Raw genomic sequence first — 14,148 nt, forward strand, 5'->3', positions numbered from 1 at the left:
AGTGCTCAATTCCTACTTTGCCTCGGTCTTCTCCCAAAAGCGGATCTATGACCCCCCTGGAAAAAGTGAAGCAGAAGTTGAGGGGGCAGGATTGCAGTTTGAGATTGATAAACAAATGGTCAAAGAACACCTAATTTCCTTGAATGAGTTCAAATCCCCAGGGCCCGATGAACTGCATCCAAGAGTAATGAAGGAGCTAGCGGAAGAACTCTCAGAACCTTTGTCTATTATCTTTGCAAAATCATGGAAGACGGGTGAGGTGCCGGACGACTGGAGGAGGGCTAACGTTGTCCCTATCTTCAAAAAGGGCAAAAAGGAGGAACCTGGGAACTACAGACCAGTCAGCCTGACATCCATCCCTGGGAAAATTCTGGAGCAGATTATAAAGAAGTCAATCTGTAAACACCTTGAAATCAATGCAGTGATTACTAGAAGCCAACATGGATTTGTCAGGAACAAATCCTGTCAGACTAATTTGATCTCATTTTTTGATAGGATAACCTCCCTTGTGGACTGTGGGAATGCTGTGGATGTCATATATCTTGACTTCAGCAAAGCTTTTGACAAAGTACCACATGACATTCTGATTAACAAACTAGCTAAAAGTGGGCTAGATGGAACAACTATTAGGTGGATCCACAGTTGGCTACAGAATCGGACTCAAAGAGTACTTATCAATGGAACCTTCTCAAACTGGGGAGAGGCAACGAGTGGGGTGCCGCAGGGCTCAGTCCTGGGCCCAGTGCTCTTCAACATTTTTATTAATGATTTGGACGAGGAGGTGCAGGGAACGCTGATCAAATTTGCAGATGACACCAAATTGGGTGGGATAGCTAATACCCTGGAAGACAGAAACAAACTTCAAAGTGATCTTGATAGGCTGGAGTGCTGGGCTGAAAACAACAGAATGAAATTTAATAGGGATAAATGCCAAGTTCTACATTTAGGGAATAGAAACCAAATGCACAGTTACAAGATGGGGGACACTTGGCTCAGCAATACTACAAATGAGAAAGATCTTGGAATTGTTGTAGATCACAAGCTGAATATGAGCCAACAGTGCGATATGGCTGCAAGAAAGGCAAATGCTATTTTGGGCTGCATTAATAGAAGTATAGCTTCCAAATCACGTGAGGTACTGGTTCCTCTCTATTCGGCCCTGGTTAGGCCTCATCTAGAGTATTGCGTCCAGTTCTGGGCTCCACAATTCAAGAAGGACGCAGACAAGCTGGAGCGTGTTCAGAAGAGGGCAACCAGGATGATCAGAGGTCTAGAAACAAAGCCCTATGAAGAGAGACTGAAAGAACTGGGCATGTTTAGCCTGGAGAAGAGAAGATTGAGGGGAGACATGATAGCACTCTTCAAATACTTAAAAGGTTGTCACACAGAGGAGGGCCAGGATCTCTGCTCGATCCTCCCAGAGTGCAGGACACGGAATAACGGGCTCAAGTTAAAGGAAGCCAGATTCCGGCTGGACATCAGGAAAAACTTCCTGACTGTTAGAGCAGTGCGACAGTGGAATCAGCTACCTAGGGAGGTTGTGGGCTCTCCCACACTAGAGGCATTCAAGAGGCAGCTGGACAACCATCTGTCAGGGATGCTTTAGGGTGGATTCCTGCATTGAGCAGGGGGTTGGACTCGATGGCCTTGTAGGCCCCTTCCAACTCTGCTATTCTATGATTCTATGATTCTTAACCTTCAAGATCAGCAATTCTTAAACTTGGTTGGAGGATGCATCCTCTCATTGGAAACATGCAATGCAGATGCTCTCTATTTCTGTATGTTCCCCTTTTGGTTCTCCATTTAACTGACAGTTTGTTGGCTATTAGTGCCAACCCATTGGGCCATAAAAAGCTGCAGTTCAATAACTGTGAGGAACTGTGTGATCCACAATACGATCCTGGATGAACAAGCTGACCTGGCATGTATGACTGAAACCTGGTGAAGATGGAGGAGTCGATTGGAGCCCACTGTGCCCATCAGCTTTTAGCAGCAGGCAAGATCTGATGGATAGAGAAGTGGAGTCTCAATGATCTATTGCAAATTCATCCCCATATTGAGGTACCGTGTCTGGTAATCTCCAAGCAAGACTGGACTGGGATTCTATTGTCCAATTGTGTCTCTGCCAGCGCTAGTAGAGATGGTCTTGGGGAGGGCAGTGTTGATTACTCCAAAACTTGTGTTGGGGATTTCAGCAACCATTCCGAGCCCCCCTCATGACATGGATCATGACATGGAGCAACTCAAGAATTCCTGGCTTCCATAGCAACCATGGGCTTGTCCTGATTAATAATAGTGTAAAGTTCATGTCGCCATGGGTGCTAGTAGTCTGAGAATGATTGGATGAAAATATGTTTGGCCATTTCCCGATGTTGTCCATCTGTTGCCTGGAGGCAGTGAACTGTTGCCTGGATACAATGAGGGATTGGATGTGGGTGAGTAAACTCAAGCTCCATCCAGACAACTCAAAGGTCTTGCTAGTCAGTAGACAAACCAACCTGGAAGAGGGAGCACAACCTGTTCTGGAAGGGGTAGTGCTCGCTCTGAAAGATTGGGTTCACTGCTTGGGGGTGTTCTTAGATCTACTGCTGCTTCTGGAAGGTCAAGTGGCAGCAATGACCAGGAGTGCCTTTGCCCAGTTTCAACTGGTACACCAACCAGCAACATCCCTCCTAGAGTTGGCAGATCTGGTTACATTGATCCATGCCTTAATCATGTCTTATCTAGATTATTGTAATGTGCTCTACATGTGGTTGCCCTTGAAAAATGTCCGGAAACTACATCTACTGGAAAATGTGACAGCCAGACTGTTGTCTAGTATGTATTTTACAGACCATATAACACCTGTCTTGAATCAACTTCAATGGCTTCTTATCTTTTTCTGAGCCCCATTCAAGATGTTAGAATTTACCTAGAAAGGCCTAAATAACTTCGGGGCAGGGCATCTGACAAGCCACCTCCACCTGTATGAACTTGCCCATAAGTTACAATCATCATCAGAAGTTCTGTTCTATGCCCCACTTCTCAGAGACATTAGGTTGGTAGGTACATGAGACAGGGTCTTTTCTGTAGCAGTAGCCCAATTGGTTTAACCCCTCCCTTTACCATGTTTCAGATGGGTATGGAGACGGTATTGTTCCAATGCACTTTTAATGGGTTTTAATGTTCACACTCCATTTTATCATAAAGAAGATCTCTACTCTTTTTTTTAAATTCATTGTTTTAGGGTGCAATCCTAAGCATGTTTATAAAGAAAAAACGTCCACTGGTGGGGAATGCTGGGACTTGTAGGACTTCACCTTTAATGCCTTACTATTTTATTGTGTTTTACTATTGTTATTTTATCTAATTTGTATATTGCCTTGAGCACACACCAGGTGGAGGGACACATCTGTAAGGAAGGGGTTAAAGCATACTCAGAATTACTGTTTTTAAAATGTATTCTTGTCCATTGTCTGTTATAGAATTGCAGATCGGCCGCTTATCTCCCCACCTGTTTGTAGAAGGAAAGCCATCATCTGGCTCCGTGGAGGCAAGAGCAGTGACCTTGGGGCAATTTGCAACTTTGAAAGAGGAACTGGCCTTCTGGAGGGAGGGGGTGGGAGTGAGCTAGTCAGAGGCCTTAAAAGTATCTTCTAAAAGTCAGACGGTGGGCTGAGCTGAGGGGCACCTGGCTGTGGTGAGGTATATTCTGTAACCATGTTTTAGTTGCTAGCTTGGGGTTCAGGGTTTATGTATCAATTTTTAGTAGTTAATCTGATGTAATGCTTGCCTCGTAACCTGCCTGTATCAATAAAAGGTTGGCTTAACCCTTTCAAAATTGAGAGCTGTGTGCATTATTCCTAGATCTGTGCAAAATCCAGTGACCAGCCAGTTGGGCTGAGTGTGGTTTCCTTTACAACATCATCATCATAATTTATTTCTTACCCGCCTCTCCGATTGGATCGAGGCGGGGAACAACAGCAAGTATAAAATACATAAAATACTGATTAAAAGTGTAGCATACACTGTTAAAAACATCCTTAAAACATCCTAAAAGCATCCTCTTGACTTCATATGTCGAGTAAAATAAATAAAACAAAATAGGAATCAATTTCAATTAAACCCTGTTTTTTTTAAAAAAAAGCTTACAAAAACAATCCTCAATTCAACCACATAGGACATAACTGTGCAGATAGCTCCTTCTACCAGCTGGGTGGATGAAGCTGTATACTATGAGAAACCACTACTCAAGCAGTCTATCAAGATTTTTCACAGTGAGTAACTCATGAATGGAGGGGTGAGTATAGGCTGAGAATGGACAGGGCTGTGTTTGCCCAGAGAAACGGTGATGTATACAAAAGGCTTTAGAAGCCAGACAGGTTAGTGTCTAGAACACAGTACTCAGCCCTAAGTCACAAGTTTCACAGCACTATCCTACACAGGTTTATTCTGAAGTAAGTCCCACTGGGTTCAATGAGAGTTGCTTCCAGGGAAAGTGTGCATAGAGTTGTAGCCTTAAGTGATACACTGGTGTGGAGTCATTTTGATTGAGTAAGGGCAAATTTTAATGGGTGAAACTGAGAACAAAGAATGACACATTTATTTTTGGAGGCTCTTTTGAGTCTGGTGCATTATCACAATAAAGAATGAAAAAGAAAATATTTAAAAATGGATGTTCTTTCTAACAATGAGCAGTAGGTCGCATTTATTAAATTGGAAGTTATTACTCACTTCTTTTAGTATCATGCAAAGGTTTGCCCAAAACTGAGGTTCTGGTAATATGGCAGTTTATTTAATTATGCAGGGACAAAGAAACTTATATAGCCTTTGGGGGAATATTGTACTGCTCTAAGATAAAGTCTAATGTATCTCAGGTAGTAAAATGTCCCAAAAGAAATCCATGTATGTAGTGTCAGAAAAAAAAAATGAACAGTTCAATCTTATACATGTCTATAAAGAAGTAAGAGTTCACTGAGTTTAATGGGACTTACTTCCAAATAAGTGTGTATACGATTGCAGGCTAAACCTTTTTTAACAAATATGAGACAAAATCCTACATTTTTCATTGGAGAATTTAGACAGACCTTTAAGATAGCCCTTCTAGGACAGTGGTTCCCAATTAGCTAAGTACTGTGGACCCCTTGTTTTTCAAATGCCAAGCCATGGACCCCCTACTTTTGAAAATTTTGTTATCTCTATGGTAGTTACCTGTGCGAAGGAATTTTTTGGAGAAAATAAGGGGTAGCCCCTAATAAGCAAAGGATTTTAGGTATACTAAAAAACAGACCATAAATTTTTTGATATTTGTGATATTACCACGCAAAAATGACAATGATTTAGTTAGGAATATAAAGATGAATTTAATTTTACTAAGCCAAACGATTCGCCATATTTAGCCCCTACTTCCAAGCCATATCTTCCGAGCCGCTGCCGGGCACAGGAGGAGGATTTTAAAGAAATGCTTACATATGTGTAAGCTTTAAAGATAAAGACACCAAAATTGGGACATAAATAGATATTAGGGAGAACTTTAAGCATACCAAATTTGAATTGAACTGGGTCATCCGTTGATTTTTTATGATTTTTTTTACATTTGCCCCCTTCAACTCACTTTCTGGTATGCAAAGGATTGCTGTTGCGGGGTAGCAAAACAACAACAGCGGCGAAACCTTAGCACTATGGGGATAATCCAAGGGAAGCAGGTACGTGTGATAAAGCTCCTAGAGAGAGCGGAAAAGGGCAGGAAAATTTACATAGAAAAAGCGGGAGAGCGCTACTGAGAGATTAGGTACTGTTGGCAGGCCTGGAGGCATAGCAAAGCCATATTTAGCTGAAGGTGGGGGGTGGGGGTGGGGGAGCTCGCCTAGGATGTGCAGTAGCCCCTCCGTTTACTGTGTTTACTGCTTTCGCGTATGACGTCACCGCAGAAGCAAATGGAGCATGGGAGAAGTATTTTCTTTTATTAAAATGTGGACCTTGCAGAGGTAAGATGTGACTGGTGCCACGGACCCCCTGGGTGGGTTCCACAGACCCCGGGGAGTCCGCGGACCCCCAATTGGGAACCACTGTTCTAGGATATTATCACCTGCACAATTTCAAACAATGTCCCCAAATTTCAGCCACTTACTGTTTCTAGTTTTCTTTCTTTAAACAAAAAGTGCCTGGGACAGTAAATATTGCAAGAAATCAACTGAATTTTGCATTTGGGGTGCTCTATTCTCCTAGCCAATGGAGAGCATTGCAGAAAGGAGAAGGAGAAGGCCCCATGGGGTTTTTCAAACAAAAATTGACCCAGGGGAGAAAACAAAGGGCAGTATCCCATACTGTCACTGTGCCTCTGCTAGTTCTGTTGTGCCCGTGGGACCTACCACTAGCGCAATAGGAGCCAGTGATGCAAAAGCAACTGGGAAATGAGTCTAGGGGTGTGATCCGCTCCGATTAGGAGCGTAGAAGCAGTAGCGGATTGGCCTGCTCCGCCTTACCCAGAGGCGGAGTAGGAGCGGACCGCGGACCCCCTAGAAGCAAGGCGAAGAGAAGCGGCCATTTTTCGGAGCTCCTAGTTCAGGCGGAGCGCTCCGGTCGCCATCTTGAAAACATTTCGCCATAGGATTGCATTGCGGCAAATAATCGCGCATAACTAGGTTGTTTTTGAAGCTATCGTTCTAGAAATTCTTGTGCTCAGAGAGTCGTGGATGGGGGTCATTTTGAGACCACTCTCACCTCTCTGCGTTGTCTGGGTCGCGTGCTATATTTTTGTGAAAATCGGGTCAACCGCACGGCTCAAACGGCGTTTTCGGCTTTTCGCCCATAGGATTGCATTGAGGGAAAGAATCGGGGATAACTGGGGGGGGGTTTAAGCTATCATTCTGAAAATTCTTGTGCACAGAGAGTCGTGGATGGGGGTCATTTTGAGACTACTCTCAACTTTCTGCATCGTACGGGTCGCGCGCTAGAAGTTTTTAAAAAATCGGCGGGAAAAATACCTTTTTCAAAGGGCTGAGGGGCAGAGTCAGCTCCCGGTCATGATGATCCCAAAGTTGGAGGAGGGCATAGGCAAAACGGGTAACTTGGGATTCTGGGAAACTTCTCTTTCTTCATCTGAACGGGCTTTTCCCCGTGTTTTTTAACACAGTAGCCCCACCAAATGCACAAACACAACCTGAAATCATATACTAAGCCAAGAATAAGAGATAGAAACACAGCACTGCTCCCCACCCTAACCTTGGTGAACAACTGAATAGATGTGGTGCAAGGGGATGAGCTCCCCTAGGGCATCTCATCGTGGACGTGCCCCCACTCTCTCCTGCACTGGAAGGCCATTAGAGCCTTCCAAAGAGAGTAAAACGGTGGAGCAATGCCTATCATGAGTTGAAGTGAATGCTCACTTTTCAGTGGTGGAGCAATGCCTGTTATGAGTTGAAGTGAGCATTTTACTTCTTCTCAGAGCTGTTGGTGGCTGTCTTGAACTGGCAGCTACTTCCCCCTCCCCCGGGCACGTCCCCCTATTGCTGGTAAAAGACAGATATAGCCTTTTTTAAAAAAATCTTCTTGCTGTTTATTGAGCAACACTGCTGCTTTTAATTCCACCCCTCCTTTGTTTATTGATTGATTTATTCCATTTTATATGCATTACTGGCTTATCCTTGGCTCACTTCCTTATGCCCCCAGAAATGCCAGCTGCATGCCTGCCTGCCTTCCCTCCCTCCTCCCCTGCCCACCTCGCAGGGATGTTGTGTGTGGGGTGCCCGATTTTCAAAAATTCCCCAAAAATCAGGGGATGATGGGATTGCTTTGAAACTTGGCGTGCATGTGTATATCCCCATGAGGTGTCATGGTGCCAAACATGAGGTTTCTAACTTGAACAGAAAAAAAGTTGTATAATTTTTTAGCTTTCAATGCAAGCCTATGGGGGGGGGGGAAACAGAGCTCCGGATCCGGATCTGGAGCTCCGGGCGGAGCAGAGCAGAAGTGGGTGGAGCGGGGGCGGGGCGGAGCGGCCCAATCCGGAAAATGGCGGATCTGCAAGTGAAGCGGAGCGGGGGGTCCGTGCACACCCCTAGTAGGAACACTTATTCCTGGAATGGGACAGGTTAGAAGAGCACCCTTCTGTGAGCAACATTGTCCTGCCCCCTTCTGCTCTTTCTGGTTTCCTTATGAAGTGCTAGCTTCCCAATGTGCTAGTGGTGAGTCCTGCATGGGTAGCATTTGATACCCCCACACACTGTGACTTGTGGAACCTTAAAAGACTAACACATGATGATAGCATAAGTGTTTGTGGACAAGAGCCCACTTCACCAGATATATGGAGTATCATCCTGAGTTGGCAGGTGTATCTACACATAGGTATAGGAAGAAAGGGGGGATGCTAGTTGCAAGGCTAAAGGGAGAATGAAATTCTGTGGATCTACAGTGCAGTGCTCTGCACCTTGGTTAGAGCCTTTAGAGTTATGACTGAAACCCGGAGTGGATTCACCACCCTACTAACATTGGAGCCACCAGCCTCAACTGATGAAATGCAAGACATACAAACAGTGATAATTACATTAAAGCTTAGATATATGAAAATAACTGACTGTTCACAAAGTAGCATTGATGAACATCTTGGCATTGATAAGTTAATTAACACCTGCACTGTGATTAACTTAGCATTAAGCAACTTAGTACTGGCAGTAGCAAGTTCTCAAGGTGGTTTGTTCAAAAAACCATACTGCATAGTTAACTAGCCAACCTGTGGGAGATGCATTGCATTCTGATGCATTCAGTGAAAAAGGCACTGTGTTTAGACAACATGTTAACCCATAGTGGATGAGGATGATAATGATGATGATGATGATTTATTACATTTATATACTGCCCCATGGCTGAAGCTTTCTGGGCGGTTTACAAAAGTTAGCATGTAGTAAGCTTAGATATATGTAAATAAGTGACCATTCACAAAGTACTGTTGGTAAACATCCTGGCATTGATAAATTAATTAACACCTGCAGTGTGATGAATCAGCTTATCAGTACTGGATGTAGAATCCTCTAAATCTGCCTTGAATAGAACATGCGTCAAAGCTAGAAACAAACAGGTATCTTTAAAACCCAGGAAAGTTGAACTGCTGCCATGTGGGTCCACAGCAATCTGTGGGATGGACATGACGCTTCGCCTTATGGGGTCTACAAACAGTGTGCTGCCTCCAAAGAAGAGCCCTTTGGCAAAGTTAAGCTATAACATCAGTTTGTTACATTAAGCCTGAAGAAAATGTGACTTTCTCAAGGGCTGAATTGGATTTTCAATGGAATGAGTTTTCTCCAGGGCCATGAATTCATTGCCTGAACACACCACTTCCCCCCGCTGCAATGTTAATCAAGTATGCCAGCTAATTGGTTTTGGCCTGGTAGCTGTTCTGAAGCTAAGAAAAGTCTGAGTTTTAGCATCATACCAGTCCAAGTGGTGGCCATGCCTTCCCTACAGTTTTTATTAGAAACTTCAAAGGGCACATTGCAGGCAGACTTAACCGGTGTGCCACTCAGCTCAACTCTTAGTCATCTACTTATGCTGGGACAGCTTCAATGGGTTTGAGTTTTTGAAGTTCTTTGAAGATGAAAAGTGCTAGCTGAGTGAGAAGGATGATTGCCTCGTAATCGTATCTGTAATCTCTGGCAGAAAAGTCTTTAAACAAAGCAAAATTAAATCCAAGCCTCATGATCTGTAGGAAAGGTTTTCCTTGTATAGGTACCAGGTTCCTCTACTATACACTCAAGAAGGCATCTCTGTGTGTGTCACACACAGCAGTCACTCTGGGTGCTTCCAGGAGGAGAGCTAGTAATTATACCAATCAAAAGGCATTGCACAGCTGTGAGGTCCTTTCCTCCTTAATGCATTTTGTGATGGAAAGAAAAATGATGGAAGAAGCAATGGAAAACCATGGGAGGGTTACAAGTGGAAGGCAATAATTAAGGCTTCTACAATGAGGGGAAATCGCATTACTTACCCAGGGTTTCCTGCTTCTTTTGCGCAATAGTTATGGGCTAAATTACATGGACAGAGAGGGGCAACCACATGGTTTGAATTGAATACTGCCCCTCTGTTCACTTCCATTGAGACAGTGCCATCTAGTGGTGGAAAATCTTGCTTTTTTCCAAATATTACCACATTAAAAGTGCTTCTTTTAATAGGAGCATTTCCAGGGGCTAGCATGGGAGACATCCTGGTAATTCACAATGCCATGTAATGGACCCGCAAACTTCCATGAGTGGACAATCACAAGTGTGCAATAAATTGCTTATTAAGAGGAGCCCAATGTCTGGACTTCCCTTTAAAATTTGGTGAAAGAGGCAATATGATTACAGGATAAAAGCCTCACCTGGAAGCACCCTCAGATACAGGATGTGAGGTTAGATGGACTGTCGACAACTCTTAATCTCTGGATTATGGATAACCATTACCAGACACACTCCTATTGCTGCCTACTATGTTCCCAGGTTGTAGGAATATCTGAAAGTTCATACGGATTGGAAGAGCACGTGAGCACTCTGTTACATGACATATGCACAGAGCACATGAGCACTCTGTTACATGACATATGCACAGTAGAAGCACAGATAGGCACAGCAGCATTCCCACAAATGAGCTGTCTGGGTTGTCTGAAACAGATTGCCGCCGGAGTACCAAACCATGTGTGCGCTTGGCAAAGTAATTCACAAATTCAGCATGGGCTGAAAAACAAGTCTGATTTGTGGTTGCATGAATCAGCCTGAAGGAGCCCATTGAGCGTGCTGAAGTTACAAAAGAGAAGGAATTAATAACAAGAAATAAACAACTTTTAAAAAGACTTTTCTGCATTGTAGTGTAATCCAGCCTATGATGTATGTTACTCAATCTGTCTGTGTTGAAATGCAGTTTAAATGAAATAAGAGCGAGTAATGGTGTAGTTCTTTGATTTTTATCTTTGACTGTGTGTATGTTCCTGACATACAAAGCCAGTCTTGCCTGCATGGTGCTGAGTACTGTTTTAAGCATGAAAAGTCACTGTTTAAATTTTAGGGAAGCCTTACATTGCAATTGGAATTTGCTGTTAAATGCAATTCTTCTCCTCCCCGCCTCCCTTCACTAATCCCATATGCACTCTGGTTATATTGGATAGTGCTATTGATATCTCCAATGAAAATATACAGAACTTTTCAACATGAGGCATTTGTTGTGAACTTGTCACAGTTGTCTAAAGAACCCATAAACATCACTCTCCAGTTTCTCGTCTGTTTTTAAAGAACACTTTTGCCGAATTTTTTAGTGCAGGAAAAATATGGTACTTCTGAAAGTCAAAGAAAATGCTTTTTTCACTTCTGCATTTGTGCTATTCTGCTATACCACAGTGCCACCTAGAGGTTATGTAGCAGAAAAGCAGGAAAGGAAACACTTTTGCATAGCGCTCCAATCTCAATTCTACGATGAAACTGAAAGTAGATACAGCACATTAACAGCCCACAGAGCCATGCCTGCTCAAAGAAAAGAAATTAATCTGAGCAAGGCTACTTTTCTCCTGTGATGTATTAGTTTCATTTTATTCAGAATACTGCTGTGCCAAAATTTTCAACCATTCCATTTTTGGCATGGGGGGGAGAATGGGATGAAAACTCAGGCAAAAGGGGCTGGGAGACGTGAGAATTTCAGAGAATTTTCTCCTTGGGGAAGGGAACAGGTTTCCCACATACCTTTTTAAATATAGTCAGTTGTTGAGGGGGTCTTCTTTCTTTCTTTTTATTTTTTTTTAAACACCCCTGCATTTTCAGGAGACCAGGATTGCTTATTGGATGCCTATTGGAGGGGGGGGGGTCACTTGGTCTCTAATAGGCATTCACTTAGAATTGTTGGGCTCATCCAAATGCTGGAAGAAGGGGGTGTTGCTGTTTTTTTTAAAAAAAAAAACCTAAATTAAAATAGTTAGAAGGGTCCTCAGCAACCAGCTACACTTTAAAAAGGTTTGTGGAAAACCTGTCCCGAAGGAGAAAAATTCTCCAAATTCCCCCCCCCCTCCATGCGAAAGAGGCAGAACAAATAAAGCCTCTTTAGCAGGAGGAGAGAAAATTCACAAAAATAGGGGGCAGGTTTCGGCCCAGCACTAATTCAGAATGTCTCTGTGTGTAACCCTTTCCCTATGCTTAGGGGCACATGCTGCATTTGCCCCCTGCCTCTGTGTTTTGGTTGCATCTGGATTTGAACAAGTGTATGTCTTTGGCTTGCTAGGAATACACTGTGCATCCTTATTCATGCACAGAACGTTTCCTGAGAATTTGAATACTGGGCAGCACAATACCGGGGGACCTTTGCTGGCTGAAGTTTCCATTTAAAAGGTTTTCTTTTTTAATGAGTTCAAAGAATTGTAGTTGTGAATGCATCATTCGGAGGAGGAGTCTGCACTGGGCTGGCGCCACACCTATTCCCAGGCTCTCCTCAAGTCTGTGCCTGGAGTTCACACCACACCTTCTACTGAAACAAAGGATCAACACAGACCAATCTCCTGATATCTCTTGTCATCGGCCGCAGAGCCTTACGGAAAGGCAGATGTGACTCAGATGGAGCCTGGAGAAACAAGCTGCGCTCTCAAGGCTCCTCCTCTGAAGGAGTAGTTTTATTTGATTTGGGCAGCTCAGGAGCAGACAAAACATGCCTCCCGTTCATTATAAAGGAACCACTAACCTTGGTGATTTCATTTGGGATGGGATCCAGATTTAGGCACAGTTGACTGGGCCGGCTGAAGTGGACTTCCTGCCCCTCCTCCTCATGGCAGCCTCTCAAAAATGCTACACAGAGGGTTAGGGAACCCTGATGAATGGGGTGGCCTGAAGTGTGGGGCAAGGGGAGGTGCCTTGTTCTGGTTTGGGGGGATTCCCCCCCCCCTTTCCCCTGCACATTGCTATTGAGCTGAAGGTGCATCTTTGTCAGTGTCACACATGCCTTAGTTACATCCTGTTTGGACTATTCTATGTGGGGCTGCCTTTGAAAGGTGGTCGAGAATACTGCAGACAGACTGTTAACTGGAACCAGTTACTGGGAGCACATAACTCCCATGTTGCAACAGCTTCCCTGGCTGCCAAATTGATTCTGGCACAATTCAAAGCACTGGTTTGTAAAGCCCTATATGGCGTGGGACCAGACCACCTGAAGGATTGTCTTCTCCCATATAAGCCTGTCTTCTGTTTTAGATCTTTGGGAGCCCTTCTCTCAGTACTACCACCACCACCAGAAGTGCATTTGGCAGGCTGTTGCCATACCTTAGTGGCTGCTGCCACGCTTTAGAAGTTGTTGTCAAGGGAGGCCAGATTTTTAAAATTATTATATTTATAGCCCATCTTTTTCCCTTTCCTCCAAGGAACCCAAGGCAGCTTACATGATCCTCTTCCTCTCCATTTTATCCTCACAACTTCCCTGTGAGGTAGATTAGGCGGAGAATCAGTGACTGGCCCAAAGTCATCCAGTGAGCTTCATGTCCCAGTTGAACACTCTAACCACTCCACCACACTGTCTCATCCCTCTCTGCTGTCTTTCACCAGCAGATGAATTTGTTTTTAATCAAGCAGGCCTTTGGCATGTAAGCTGGTCTGTTGCTTGGGTGGTGTTTTTATTCTTTTATTGTGCTTTTTAATTGAGTTTTTAATTAGGGTGACCATATGAAAAGGAGGACAGGGTTCCTGTATCTTTAACAGTGGTATTGAAAAGGGAATTTCAACAGGAGTCATTTGTATATATGAGGAACCTGGTGAAATTCCCTCTTCATCACAACAGTTAAAGCTGCAGGTGCCCTGCCCTCTTTTAAATCTGGTCACTCTAGTATAGCTCCTGCAGCTTTAACTGTTGTGATGAAGAGGAAATTTCACCAGGTTCTCCATATATACAAATGACACCTGCTGAAATTCCCTTTTCTATGAAACTGTTAAAGATACAGGAGCCCTGTCCTCCTTGTCATATGGTCACCCAATTTTAATGAATTTGTTTTATAATTGTTTTAACCATGTTTTTTTTTATTATTTTAAACATTGGTTCTTATGATTGTTAGCTGCCTTGAGTGCTATTCCCTTGGTGGAAAGGCAGGGTATAAATAAAATTTAAAATGTAAACAAAATAAACAGTGTGTACAAGTGGAGTCAGATATCCTAGAGAAGGGCCATAGCTCAGTATGAC

This window comes from Elgaria multicarinata, chromosome 1 (assembly GCF_023053635.1).
Source record: "Elgaria multicarinata webbii isolate HBS135686 ecotype San Diego chromosome 1, rElgMul1.1.pri, whole genome shotgun sequence".
NCBI classification, from domain to species: domain Eukaryota; kingdom Metazoa; phylum Chordata; class Lepidosauria; order Squamata; family Anguidae; genus Elgaria; species Elgaria multicarinata.